This window comes from Mustela lutreola, chromosome 1 (genome assembly GCF_030435805.1).
Source record: "Mustela lutreola isolate mMusLut2 chromosome 1, mMusLut2.pri, whole genome shotgun sequence".
In the NCBI taxonomy this organism is placed as follows: domain Eukaryota; kingdom Metazoa; phylum Chordata; class Mammalia; order Carnivora; family Mustelidae; genus Mustela; species Mustela lutreola.
In genome coordinates, this window is record NC_081290.1 from 167,546,131 (window position 1) to 167,560,923 (window position 14,793).

Here is a 14,793-nt window from a genome sequence, read left to right on the forward strand (position 1 = left end):
CCCTGTGTAATAAACCCGCATGGAGAGAAATCCTCTATGCCTCTGCATCCCCTCTGCCTGAGAGAGAAGCGCAATTGCGCCTGTGGAAAGAGCCTTAAGGAAAGGGACACGTTTTGAACTGCGCTCCCCAGGAGCATATCTGTGGAAGGTGCAGCACGCTGCCCGGGGAGAAGAGCAGGAGCCGTTGGCCTTCTGGTCTGGAAACGGTTACGAAGCAGGAGAGGCGGCCCCGACAGGCACAGCGGCTGGTGGTAATAAAAGTGTCACCGGCTCCAAGTGCAGAGAGACGGAAGCCTGGCTGCGAAGTAGACAGGAGGGGATGAGTATGACAGGGCGCGTGCTCCACTCTTAGGAAGGAGTCTGGGTAGAAAGCATGCCTGTCCTGAGCCTCTGGGCCAACGGAGAAAGCAGCTCCTTGGCCACCTGTCCCTGGGGCATACATGCTCTAGCCACCAGGCGCCTACGCTGAACTCGCAGCAACAGCTCCCTGAAATAACAGGGAGTCAGATGCTGACTTCCTCCACGATGTGGAAGCTTGGAGTTGGCACGGGGTTTAAGGGGAAGGAGTGGGGACAGTCCCCCAAAGCTCCCTATTCAGTGGACAGGTGGTGTGCAGGGATCCTGTCACCTCTCCTTTCCTGTGGGGAAAGCACTGGCCTAGACCGCGAGTCCGCCTGAGCGCCAGAGTAAAAGGCCAAGCGATTCCTACAGTGTGAGATGGTAGTGGGCATAGAGTGCCATCCTAGGCTACACACGCTACTGCAGCGTTGTAGCTGTGTCTACTTAATTCGCCCTGGCACGGTGAACCCAGGACGCCAATATGGAGCCCGGGAAAGCAAGTCCCAAGAGGCGCCAGCTCTCCCGCAACTCTTCTTCCCTGACGCGACTGAAGCCTTGCTGAGGAAGCAGCAGCGAAGTGCTGTTCACTCCAAACCAAAGCCTCTGTGAAAGCACCGCATTCGCTCAGAAATGTTCTGCGGGATGCTGCTGCTTGCCTGAGTCCAGTCTCGCGGTTGGAGAAACCCACATACAAAGAAAGCCTCTTTGCCTGGGCATCTCTCCTGGGAAAGCACAGCTTTCCTTGGGACATCACAGTTGGGTTTGGGGATGCTGCTGCTGCTTGCCTGAGCTAGTCTCCGCAGCTCGGTGGAAGATACCCGCATGGAGGGAAATGCCCTTTGCCCTAGCATCCCCTCTGCCTGAGAGAGAAGCCAAGTGTGGGGAAGGCGCAGGACGCCGCCCCCGGAGAAGAGAAGGAGCCATTGGACTTGGGGTCCGGAAACGCACGTGAAGTAGGATAGCCTGCCGTGGCACGAACAGCAGGCCGGTGGCAAGACAAGTGTCACCGGCTCCCTGTGCGGAGAGATGGAAGCCTGGCTGCGAAGTAGACAGGAGGGGATGAGTATGGCAGGGCGCGTGCTCCACTCTTAGGAAGGAGTCTAGGTAGAAAGCATGCCTGTCCTGAGCCTCAGGGCCCAAGGAGACAGCAGCTCCTTGGCCACCTGTCCCTGGGGCATACATGCTCTAGCCACCAGGCGCCTACGCTGAACTCGCAGCAACAGCTCTTTGAAATAACAGGGAGTCAGATGCTGACTTCCTCCACGATGTGCAAGCTTGGAGTTGGCACGGGGTTTAAGGGGAAGGAGGGGGCAGTCCCCCAAAGCTCCCTATTTAGTGGACAGGCGGTGTGCAGGGATCCTGTTACCTCTCCTTTCCTGTAGGGAAAGCACTGGCCTAGTCCGCGAGTCCGCCTGAGCGCCAGCTTAAAAGGCCAAGCGATGCCTACACTGGGAGATGGTAGTGTGCATAGAGTGCCATCCTAGGCTACGCATGCTACTGCAGGATTGTGGCTATGTTTGATTAGTTCGGCCTGGCACGGTGAACCCAGGACGTGAACATGGAGCCTAGGAAAATAAGGCCCAAGAGACACCAGCTCTCTCGAAGTTCTTCTTCCCTGACGCAACAGAAGCCTTGCTGAGGAAGCAGAGGCGAAGTGCTGTTCATGCCAAGCTAAAAACCTCTGCAAAAGCATAGCAGTCGCTGGGAAATCGGAGTCAGTTCTGTGGGCTGCTTTTGTTGCTTGTCTAGGACTAGTATTTGCAGCACTATGGGAGAATCCCGCATAGAGCGAAAGCCTCTTTGCCCAGGCATCCCCTCTGGGAAAGCACAGCATTATTTGGGAAATCAGAGTCGGTTCTCATGGATTCTCCTGTTGACTGACCTGGTCTGCTCAGCACTGTGTAATAAACCCGCATGGAGCGAAATCATCTATGCCTCGGGATCCCCTCTGCCTGAGAGAGTAGCGCGCTTGCGCCTGTGGAAAGAGCCTAAAGGAAAGGGACACGTTTTGCACTGCGCTCCCCAGGAGCATATCTGTGGAAGGTGCAGCACGCTGCCCGGGGAGAAGAGCAGGAGCCGTTGGCCTTCTGGTCTGGAAACGGTTACGAAGCAGGAGAGGCGGCCCAGACAGGCACAGCGGCTGGTGTTAATACAAGTGTCACCGGCTCCCAGTGCAAAGAGACGGAAGCCTGGGTGCGAAGTCGACAGGAGGGGATGAGTATGGCAGGTCGCGTGCTCCACTCTTAGGAAGGAGTCTGGGTAGAAAGCATGCCTGTCCTGAGCCTCTGGGCCCAAGGAGAAAGCAGCTCCTTGGCCCCCTGTCCCTGGGGCATACATGCTCTAGCCACCAGGCGCCTATGCTGAACTCGCAGCAACAGCTCCCTGAAATAACAGGGAGTCAGATGCTGACTTCCTCCACGATGTGGAAGCTTGGAGTTGGCACGGGGTTTAAGGGGAAGGAGTGGGGACAGTCCCCCAAAGCTCCCTATTCAGTGGACAGGCGGTGTGCAGGGTTCCTGTCACCTCTCCTTTCCTGTGGGGAAAGCACTGGCCTAGACCGCGAGTCCGCCTGAGCGCCAGAGTAAATGGCCAAGCGATTCCTACAGTGTGAGATGGTAGTGGGCATAGAGTGCCATCCTAGGCTACACACGGTACTGCAGCGTTGTAGCTGTGTCTACTTAATTCGGCCTGGCAGGGTGAACCTAGGACGCCAATATGGAGCCCGGGAATGCAAGGCCCAAGAGGCGCCAGCTCTCCCGCAACTCTTCTTCCCTGACGCGACTGAAGCCTTGCTGAGGAAGCAGCAGCGAAGTGCTGTTCGCTCCAAACCAAAGCCTCTGTGAAAGCACCGCATTCGCTCAGAAATGTTCTGCGGGATGCTGCTGCTTGCCTGAGTCCAGTCTCGCGGTTGGAGAAACCCACATACAAAGAAAGCCTCTTTGCCTGGGCATCTCTCCTGGGAAAGCACAGCTTTCCTTGGGACATCACAGTTGGGTTTGGGGATGCTGCTGCTATTGCCTGAGCTAGTCTCCGCAGCTCGGTGGAAGATACCCGAATGGAGCGAAATGCCCTTTGCCCTAGCATGCCCTCTGCCTGAGAGAGAAGCCAAGTGTGGTGACGGCGCAGGACGCCGCCCCCGGAGAAGAGGAGCCATTGGACTTGGGGTCCGGAAACGCACGTGAAGCAGGATAGCCTGCCGTGGCACGAACAGCAGGCCGGTGGCAAGGCAAGTGTCACCCGCTCCCTGTGCGGAGAGATGGAAGCCTGGCTGCTAAGGAGACATGAGGGGACGACTAGGGCAGAGGTGAAGGCACTGGCCTAGACGCCGAGTCTGCCTGAGCGCCAGAGCAAAAGGCAAAGCCTTACCCACACCAGGAGATGGTAATAGGCATAGAAGTGCCATGCTAAGACACACACCCTGCTGCAGGGTTCTGACTGTGTCAGCTGTGTTCGGCATAGCACGGTAAACCCCGGGCGTGAACCCGGAGCCCGGGAAAGCAAGTCCCAAGAGACATCAGCTCTCATGCGGCTCTTCTTCCCTGCCGCGACAGAGTGAACACCCAAAGCCTTTCTGAGGAAGCAGCGGCGAAGAGCAGTTCGTGCCAAGCTGAAAATCTCTGTGAAAGCATAGCATTTGCTGGGAAATCAGAGTCGGTTCTGTGGGCTGCTTTTGTTACTTGCCATAGCCTAGTATTCTCAGCACTATGGGAGAATCCGACATAGAGCGAAAGCCTCTTTGCCCTGGCATCCCCCCTGGGAAAGCACAGCATTCATTGGGAAATCAGAGTCGGGGATGAGGAATTCTCCTGTTGCCTGAGCTGGTCTTCTCAGCCCTGTGTAATAAACCCGCATGGAGCGAAATCCTCTATGCCTCTGCATCCCCTCTGCCTGAGAGAGAAGCGCGATTGCGCCTGTGGAAAGAGCCTAAAGGAAAGGGACACGTTTTGCACTGCGCTCCCCAGGAGCATATCTGTGGAAGGTGCAGCACGCTGCCCGGGGAGAAGAGCAGGAGCCGTTGGCCTTCTGGTCTGGAAACGGTTACGAAGCAGGAGAGGCGGCCCTGACAGGCACAGCGGCTGGTGTTAATACAAGTGTCACCGGCTCCCAGTGCAGAGAGAAGGAAGCCTGGCCTCTAAGAAGACAGGAGGGGATGAGTATGGCAGGTCGCGTGCTCCACTCTTAGGAAGGAGTCTGGGTAGAAAGCATGCCTGTCCTGAGCCTCTGGCCCCAAGGAGACAGCAGCTCCTTGGCCCCCTGTCCCTGGGGCATACATGCTCTAGCCACCAGGCGCCTACGCTGAACTCGCAGCAACAGCTCCCTGAAATAACAGGGAGTCAGATGCTGACTTCCTCCACGATGTGGAAGCTTGGAGTTGGCACGGGGTTTAAGGGGAAGGAGTGGGGACAGTTCCCAAAGCTCCCTATTCAGTGGACAGGTGGTGTGCAGGGATCCTGTCACCTCTCCTTTCCTGTGGGGAAAGCACTGGCCTAGACCACGAGTCCGCCTGAGCGCCAGAGTAAAAGGCCAAGCGATTCCTACAGTGTGAGATGGTAGTGGGCATAGAGTGCCATCCTAGGCTACACACGCTACTGCAGCGTTGTAGCTGTGTCTACTTAATTCGGCCTGGCAGGGTGAACCCAGGACGCCAATATGGAGCCCGGGAATGCAAGGCCCAAGAGGCGCCAGCTCTCCCGCAACTCTTCTTCCCTGACGCGACTGAAGCCTTGCTGAGGAAGCAGCAGCGAAGTGCTGTTCGCTCCAAACCAAAGCCTCTGTGAAAGCACCGCATTCGCTCAGAAATGTTCTGCGGGATGCTGCTACTTGCCTGAGTCCAGTCTCGCGGTTGGAGAAACCCACATACAAAGAAAGCCTCTTTGCCTGGGCATCTCCCCTGGGAAAGCACAGCTTTCCTTGGGACATCACAGTTGGGTTTGGGGATGCTGCTGCTATTGCCTGAGCTAGTCTCTGCAGCTCGGTGGAAGATACCCGAATGGAGCGAAATTCCCTTTGCCCTAGCATCCCCTCTGCCTGAGAGAGAAGCCAAGTGTGGTGACGGCGCAGGACGCCGCCCCCGGAGAAGAGGAGCCATTGGACTTGGGGTCCGGAAACGCACGTGAAGCAGGATAGCCTGCCGTGGCACGAACAGCAGGCCGGTGGCAAGGCAAGTGTCACCCGCTCCCTGTGCGGAGAGATGGAAGCCTGGCTGCTAAGGAGACATGAGGGGACGACTAGGGCAGAGGTGAAGGCACTGGCCTAGACGCCGAGTCTGCCTGAGCGCCAGAGCAAAAGGCAAAGCCTTACCCACACCAGGAGATGGTAATAGGCATAGAAGTGCCATGCTAAGACACACACCCTGCTGCAGGGTTCTGAGTGTGTCAGCTGTGTTCGGCATAGCACCGTGAACCGCGGGCGTGAACACAGAGCCCGGGAAAGCAAGTCCCAAGAGACATCAGCTCTCATGCGGCTCTTCTTCCCTGCCGCGACAGAGTGAACACCCAAAGCCTTTCTGAGGAAGCAGCGGCGAAGAGCAGTTCGTGCCAAGCTGAATACCTCTGTGAAAGCATAGCATTTGCTGGGAAATCAGAGTCTGTTCTATGGGCTGCTTTTGTTACTTGCCTTATCCTAGTATTCTCAGCACTATGGGAGAATCCGACATAGAGCGAAAGCCTCTTTGCCCTGGCATCCCCCCTGGGAAAGCACAGCATTCATTGGGAAATCAGAGTCGGGGATGAGGAATTCTCCTGTTGCCTGAGCTGGTCTTCTCAGCCCTGTGTAATAAACCCGCATGGAGCGAAATCCTCTATGCCTCTGCATCCCCTCTGCCTGAGAGAGAAGCGCGATTGCGCCTGTGGAAAGAGCCTTAAGGAAAGGGACACGTTTTGCACTGCGCTCCCCAGGAGCATATCTGTGGAAGGTGCAGCACGCTGCCCGGGGAGAAGAGCAGGAGCCGTTGGCCTTCTGGTATGGAAACGGTTACGAAGCAGGAGAGGCGGCCCCGACAGGCACAGCGGCTGGTGGTAATAAAAGTGTCACCGGCTCCCAGTGCAGAGAGACGGAAGCCTGGCTGCGAAGTAGACATGAGGGTATGAGTATGACAGGGCGCGTGCTCCACTCTTAGGAAGGAGTCTGGGTAGAATGCATGCCTGTCCTGAGCCTCTGGGCCCAAGGAGAAAGCAGCTCCTTGGCCACCTGTCCCTGGGGCATACATGCTCTAGCCACCAGGCGCCTACGCTGAACTCGCAGCAACCTCTCCCTGAAATAACAGGGAGTCAGATGCTGACTTCCTCCACGATGTGGAAGCTTGGAGTTGGCACGGGGTTTAAGGGGAAGGAGTGGGGACAGTCCCCCAAAGCTCTCTATTCAGTGGACAGGTGGTGTGCAGGGATCCTGTCACCTCTACTTTCCTGTGGGGAAAGCACTGGCCTAGACCGCGAGTCCGCCTGAGCGCCAGAGTAAAAGGCCAAGCGATTCCTACAGTGTGAGATGGTAGTGGGCATAGAGTGCCATCCTAGGCTACACACGCTACTGCAGCGTTGTAGCTGTGTCTACTTAATTCGGCCTGGCAGGGTGAACCCAGGACGCCAATATGGAGCCCGGGAAAGCAAGGCCCAAGAGGCACCAGCTCTCCCGCAACTGTTCTTCCCTGACGCGACTGAAGCCTTCCTGAGGAAGCAGCAGCGAAGTGCTGTTCGCTCCAAACCAAAGCCTCTGTGAAAGCACCGCATTCGCTCAGAAATGTTCTGCGGGATGCTGCTGCTTGCGTGAGCTAGTCTCCGCAGCTCGGTGGAAGATACCCGCATGGAGGGAAATGCCCTTTGCCCTAGCATCCCCTCTGCCTGAGAGAGAAGCCAAGTGTGGGGACGGCGCAGGACGCCGCCCCCGGAGAAGAGAAGGAGCCATTGGACTTGGGGTCCGGAAACGCACGTGAAGCAGGATAGCCTGCCGTGGCACGAACAGCAGGCCGGTGGCAAGACAAGTGTCACCGGCTCCCTGTGCGGAGAGATGGAAGCCTGGCTGCTAAGTAGACAGGAGGGGATGAGTATGGCAGGGAGCGTGCTCCACTCTTAGGAAGGAGTCTAGGTAGAAAGCATGCCTGTCCTGAGCCTCAGGGCCCAAGGAGACAGCAGCACCTTGGCCACCTGTCCCTGGGGCATACATGCCCTAGCCAACAGGCGCCTACGCTGAACTCGCAGCAACAGCTCCCTGAAATAACAGGGAGTCAGATGCTGACTTCCTCCACGATGTGGAAGCTTGGAGTTGGCACGGGGTTTAAGGGGAAGGAGGGGGACAGTCCCCCAAAGCTCCCTATTCAGTGGACAGGCGGTGTGCAGGGATCCTGTCACCTCTCCTTTCATCTGGGGAAAGCACTGGCCTAGTCCGCGAGTCCGCCTGAGCGCCAGAGTAAAAGGCCAAGCGATGCCTACACTGGGAGATGGTAGTGTGCATAGAGTGCCATCCTAGGCTACGCACGCTACTGCAGCGTTGTAGCTGTGTCTACTTAATTCGGCCTGGCAGGGTGACCCCAGGACGCGAATATGGAGTCCGGGAAAGCAAGGCCCAAGAGGCACCAGCTCTCCTGCAACTCTTCTTCCCTGACGCGACTGAAGCCTTGCTGAGGAAGCAGCAGCGAAGTGCTGTTCGCTCCAAACCAAAGCCTCTGTGAAAGCACCGCATTCGCTCAGAAATGTTCTGCGGGATGCTGCTGCTTGCCTGAGTCCAGTCTCGCGGTTGGAGAAACCCGCATACAAAGAAATCCTCTTTGCCTGAGCTTCTCTCCTGGGAAAGCACAGCGTTCCTTGGGACATCACAGTAGGGTTTGGGGATGCTCCTGCTGCTTGCCTGAGCTAGTCTCCGCAGCTCGGTGGAAGATACCGCATGGAGGGAAATGCCCTTTGCCCTAGCATACCCTCTGCCTGAGAGAGAAGCCAAGTGTGGTGACGGCGCAGGACGCCGCCCCCGGAGAAGAGAACGAGCCATTGGTCTTGTGGTCCAGAAACGCACGTGAAGCAGGATAGCCTACTGTGGCATGAACAGAAGGCCGGGGGCAAGACAAGTGTCACCGGCTCCCTGTGCGGATAGATGGAAGCCTGGCTGCTAAGGAGACATGAGGGGACGTCTAGGGCAGAGGTGAAGGTACTGGCCTAGACCCCGTGTCTGCCTGAGCGCCAGAGCAAAAGGCAAAGCCTTACCTACCCCAGGAGATGATAATAGGCACAGAGTGCCATGCTAAGACACACACCCTGCTGCCGGGTCGTTACTGTGTCAGCTGAGTTCGGCATAGCACAGTAAAACCCGGGCGTGAACTTGGAGCCCGGGAAACCAATTCCCAAGAGACACCAGCTCTCCCTCCCTGCCGCGACAGAGTGAACACCCAAAGCCTTTCTGAGGAAGCAGTGGCGAAGTGCCGTTTGTGCCAAGCTGAAAACTTCGGCGAAAGCATAGCAGTCGCTGGGAAATCAGAGTCGGTTCTGTGGGCTGCTCTTGTTGCTTGCCTTAGCCTAGTATTCGCAGCACTATGGGAGAATCCCGCATAGAGAGAAAGCCTCTTTGCCCTGGCATCCCCTCTTTGAAAGCACAGCATTCTCTGGGAAATCAGAGTCGGGGCTGAGGAATTCTCCTGTTGCCTGAGCTGGTCTTCTCAGCCCTGTGTAATAAACCCGCATGGAGCGAAATCCTCTATGCCTCGGGATCCCCTCTGCCTGAGAGAGTAGCGCGATTGCGCCTGTGGAAAGAGCCTTAAGGAAAGGGACACGTTTTGCACTGCGCTCCCCAGGAGCATATCTTTGGAAGGTGCAGCACGCTGCACGGGGAGAAGAGCAGGAGCCGTTGGCCTTCTGGTCTGGAAACGGTTACGAAGCAGGAGAGGCGGCCCTGACAGTCACAGCGGCTGGTGGTAATTCAAGTGTCACCGGCTCCCAGTGCAGAGAGACGGAAGCCTGGCTGCGAAGTAGACAGGAGGGGATGAGTATGGCAGGTCGCGTGCTCCACTCTTAGGAAGGAGTCTGGGTAGAAAGCATGCCTGTCCTGAGCCTCTGGGCCCAAGGAGACAGCAGCTCCTTGGCCCCCTGTCCCTGGGGCATACATGCTCTAGCCACCAGGCGCCTACGCTGAACTCGCAGCAACAGCTCCCTGAAATAACAGGGAGTCAGATGCTGACTTCCTCCACGATGTGGAAGCTTGGAGTTGGCACGGGGTTTAAGGGGAAGGAGTGGGGACAGTCCCCCAAAGCTCCCTATTCAGTGGACAGGCGGTGTGCAGGGTTCCTGTCACCTCTCCTTCCCTGTGGGGAAAGCACTGGCCTAGTCCGCTAGTCCGCCTGATCGCCATAGTAAAAGTCTAAGCGATGCCTACACTGGGAGATGGTAGTGTGCATAGAGTGACATCCTAGGCCATGGCAATCCAAGTGTTATTGGAACAGGAATTTTAAAAATAGCTTAGGGGCGCCTAGGGGGCCCAGTGGATTAAGCCACTGCCTTAAGCTCAGGTCATGATCTCAGGGTCCTGGGATCAAATCCTGCATCAGGCTCTCTGCTCAGCAGGGAGTCTGCTTCTCTCTCTCTCTCTCTCTCTCTCTCACTCTCTCTCTCTCTGCCTGCCCTCCGTCTACTTGTGATCTCTCTCTGTCAAATAAATAAATAAATAAAATCTTAAAAAAAAGAATGACTGTACTTTTAATAAAGAGCTTAAAAGGGGCACCTGGGTGGCTCAGTGGGTTAAAATAAATGTAGACCAGTGGATTAGAGTAGAGTTCCCAGATATGGACCATCAACTCTATGGTCAAAAAATCTTTGACAAAGCAGAGAAAATTATACAGTGGAAAAAAGACAGCCTCTTCAATCAATGGTGCTGGAAAAATTGGACAGCTATGTATGGAAGAATGACACTCAACCATTCTCTTTACCATACATAAAGATAAATTCGAAATGGACAAACGACCTCAACGTGAGGCAGGAATCTATCAAAATCCCAGAGGAGAACATAGGCAGTAACCTCTTGGACACTGGCCACATCAAATTCTTTCAAGACATGTCTCCAAAGACAAAGGAAACAAAAGCAAAAATGAACTTTTGGGACTTCATCATGATCAAAAGTTACTGCACAGCAAAGGAAACCGTCAACAAAATGAAGAGACAACCCACGGAATGGGAAAAGATTTTCACAAATGACATTACAGATAAAGGGCTGATATCCAAGATCTATAAAGAACTCCTCAAACTCAACACACACAAAAGAGATAATCATGTCTAAAAATAAGCAGAAGACATGAACAGACACTTCTCCAAAGAAGACATACAAATGGCAAACAGATGCATGAGAAAATGTAAATCATCATTAGCCATCAGGGAGATTCAAATCAAAAGCACATTGGGATACCACCTTACACAGTTAGAATGGCCAAAATTAACAAGGCAATAAACAACAAGTGTTGGAGAGGATGTGGAGAATGGGGAACCCTCTTACACTATTGGTGAGAATGCCAGTTGGTGCAGCTACTTTGGGATACAGTGTGGAGACTCCTTAAGAAATTAAAATCATATCACTGGGCATCAAGGAAATACAAATCAAAACCACAATGAGATATCACCTCACACCAGTCAGAAGGGCTAAAATCAACAAGTCAGGATGGATAGATGCTGGCGAGGATGCAGAGAAAGGGGAACCCTCCTACACTGTTGGTGGGAATGCTAGCTGGTACAGCAACTCTGGAAAACAGCATGGAGGTTCAGGTCATGATTTAGGGTCGGGGGATGGAGCCCCACATCAGGCTCTCTGCTCAGCGGGGAGCCTGCTTCCCCCTCTCTCTCTGTCTGCCTCTCTACATACTTGTGGTCTGTCTGTCAAATGGGTAAATAAGATCTTTAAAAAAAGAATTACTAGGTGTGAAATACATCGAGGGTATGGGAAGGAAAATGATTTCACCTGATCTGACTAGGAAGTGGTTGAAGCCTGAATTAAAGTGCTATAATAAGAGTAAAGACCTGGGAAATATATGGGGAAAAATCCCTAGAAAAACAGCAATAATAACTGGCTGCTCTTTAATGATCCAGATCCTGCGGTAGGCAAAGAAGAGCTGGTTTTAGCCAGAGGATGATCTCCGTTTGTCGTCATGATCTGGCATATCCTGCAAGCCAGGCATGGGGCTCTGCACTAGAGCTGCTATGCTGGGGGGGCCCTCACTGTCCCTTTTCCCTTCTCAGGGGACAACCGGCATGTCCATGGTGCAGTGTGACAGCCTTTACCACAGGGAGAGAAAAGACTGCCAAGGTTAGGTTGGAGCTGGGTAAAGCCACTTAGGAACAGATTTTCAGGGGAGGTGATAGACAAGGGCAAAGCGAAGAATGAGGATGAGTGTGTCAAGTTTCAAAGTGCCAGGAGGCAGCACAGTGCATTCAGGAAACTACAGCAAGTTCATGATAACCGACAGCTGATCTGGCAGCATCACCTGGGGATGGAGGCTGAGCCCCAGGGTTAACACTGGGGTGAGATGGTTTGTATACTATGCTGAGGAGGTGAGGTACTACACTGTGGGGGCACAGGGAGCTACCAGAGGATTTCAAATATCAGAAACGTAACCATAATAGAGTATTTAATTGCATCCTAGCTTTCATCAAGGGTAAGATGCACTATAGTTTATGTTCGACTCACAAAGAGAAATGCTGTCAGTTAAACTAGGATATGTCCTCAAGTGCAAGGTGAGTGCCACCTTAAGAGATATTAAAATGGGGGGGGGGAGGACAAATCTTAGAACAAGTAAACTGTGGTACTAGAATAATTAGGAAAGGTCGAACACTTGGATCAACAAAATAAGTGATTATTGCTTACCATGTGCACCCAACTATATTAAGTCTTAGAACAAGAGACATTCTCATTTTGATACCCCGAAGCTGTTAGACCCAAGGTACAGAGGGCAGTAGCCAACGAACAGCAGGCCCCAAGTGCCATGTGCAGACTCTAAGAGCAACTGCCTTTGAGAGAGGAAACGGTTGAGAGTGGGCTTTCTTAGGTAGAGAATTATTAGCTGGGAAAGTAGGAAAATTGACACAGAATAGGAATTGATGCCCCTACATGACAGAGTTGGTGAAACTTCCCTTCTCAGAGATCTTGAGGCTCCTCAGAAATGTATTTTTCATTTTGGACGGAACATTCAGGATAAATATAATCTGTTCGAGTTCCTGGTTCTCTCATCAGGTCTGTTTCTTAGGCTTCACTGGCACAAGAAAAGGGTTTTGATAGTCCAGAGTAAATCCTGACAAAAGCAAAGCACGGTATCTATGAAAAACTAACCACTCAGAAGAGAAAAAGAAATAAAAGGCCAGGCCGACCTGACCCTGCAGAATATGTAAGGTTGGTCCGGCAACATGGGTAGAGGGGAAGTGCCCATCTCCTGCTAGAAGAGCTAGAGAAGACCCCTTCGCGAGAGACCACCAGGAGAGGAGAGCAGTAGGTGCTGATGATGAAGCATATTTTATTCAGCAGAGAAGGTCAAAATGACAAAGTTCCAGGATCAGAGTAAACCTATGGAATTAAAAAATAAAAAATAAAAAAAAAAGATTTTTTTGAAAGGACTTTTTTTTTAAAATATATTTAAACTAAAGTCCTTTTTAAGAGACAGTTGGCTGTTTAAAACAAAAGTACAACTCCCTGAGAGAATTGCCGCATTATTTATTGGGGTAGAAAGGACCTGGAATGTAGAAAGACCCATTCTGCAGAGGAAAAGTTAGAATCACTAACAGGCCTCATGCCTTGCACAGCCAATATCTAGAATCCCTGCCTCATGAGACCATTTTAAAAGCTGTACTCATAATGGAACGGAAGGTGTCATTTCCCTATAATTTTATATATGTCATTAATTTGCTTCAAAGCCCAGTAGCAGGGAGCAGGAACTGGGACCAAAGTGTGAGCACCCTGTTTGACAAGCGGGACCAGCCTCCTCTTCTTCAGATGCAGGGGGAGCCCTGGTGTGCTGACCCCTCCCTTCTTCCTTTCCCCTTTCCTCCCTCCCTCCCTCTTCCCTTCCCCTCTCTCCTTCCCTGGTGGTGCCCTTTCCCGATGCCTACTTCATCCCTTTTCTTTTCTTACATGCCTGTCATCTAGAGTTCCTTCTCTCCTCCCAATTACTTCCCTTCGTCTGAATCTCCTCTTTGGTCCCTTTCTCCCTGCTCTCTGCTCCTCCTCCCCTTTCCTGGCCCCTTTTCATCTCCATCCAGACTGCAGGCAGAGCTGGACTAACATGCTCACTCACTAGCTCAGCCACCCTCCAGAGAAGTCACTCTTCGGTGGCCACCTTCCTGATCCCCTGGTCCTTTCTCCACTTATATAGCTATTGCTCTGAAGTCTGAGGAGGACAGAGCGGGGCTGCCGCAGAATCAGGCCAGAGGAGAAACCAAACCATGTGTCCACACTGTCCCCCAGTACTGCTGCTCTGAAAGCTTTCGGAGTCCTCAACAGGGTTAGGATTCAGGGGCTTCTTCAGAACCGGGAGTGAAAACAGCCATAGGTCAAAAGAAAAGCTATGGCCCCCACACAAAAATAATAATCACAAATGAAAACTAAGTTAACTCTGAAGTCCCAAAGTCAAAGAATTGCCTTCAATCTGTCACTAGAAAGCACCCAAGGCCTCACTCTCTGGGTTCTGCGTGCCCTGGGAATGGCAGGAGGCTTTGAGCCCCTTCCCTCTTCATCCACTCCCAAAGAACATCCTCTGAGGTGGTCTTCAAACTTCCTCTGAGAAACTGTCTCTGGGAACTGTATGCCCTTGGCTGCTGGGACGAATGAGGGTGATGTCAGGACGTGATGGGAAGCTTTACCAGGAGACTGTGGCTTCTGGATGCAGTCCTCAGGTCCCATGGTCTGGGTGAGATCTAGGTCTTTGAGTGGAGGAGGACAGATGAGATTTCAGATTTTGAGTTGATTCTGGGATGATTAGTGCTTTGGAGGGCATTGGGTGAAGGTATTTTGCACATGGGAAGGACACGAATTTGGGGAGCCAGAGAGTGGACTGTTAAGAGCTGACCTGCATTACCCCCAGAAACCTTGCTGCTGTCCTCATCTCTGGTACCACAGAACGTGACCTTATTTGGAACTAGAGTCCTTACATATGCAATCACATTACAGTGAGGTCATTAGAGTGGGCCCTAATCTCCTGTAACTGACCTCCTTATGTAAAGGGAAAATCTGGACAGAGAGATGTCCCTACTGTCAGTGGTGGGCAGTGCATGAACTTCTAGAACCCTGACAGTAGTGAAAAACAGACTCAGGCTGGGCACTAGGTAAATGGGAGCTCTAGTGGAATTTCAGATGAAGATGCTGTGGACCTCGGCTTCCCAGGTCATAGTGACGTTAGGATTTCAAATTCAAGTCAGAGATGAAAGAAACATCTGGACTCGGTCCTTAGGTACACGCAATATTCTGAACTGAGGCTAGAACCAGAGGCCATTCTAATGAAAGGCCTCC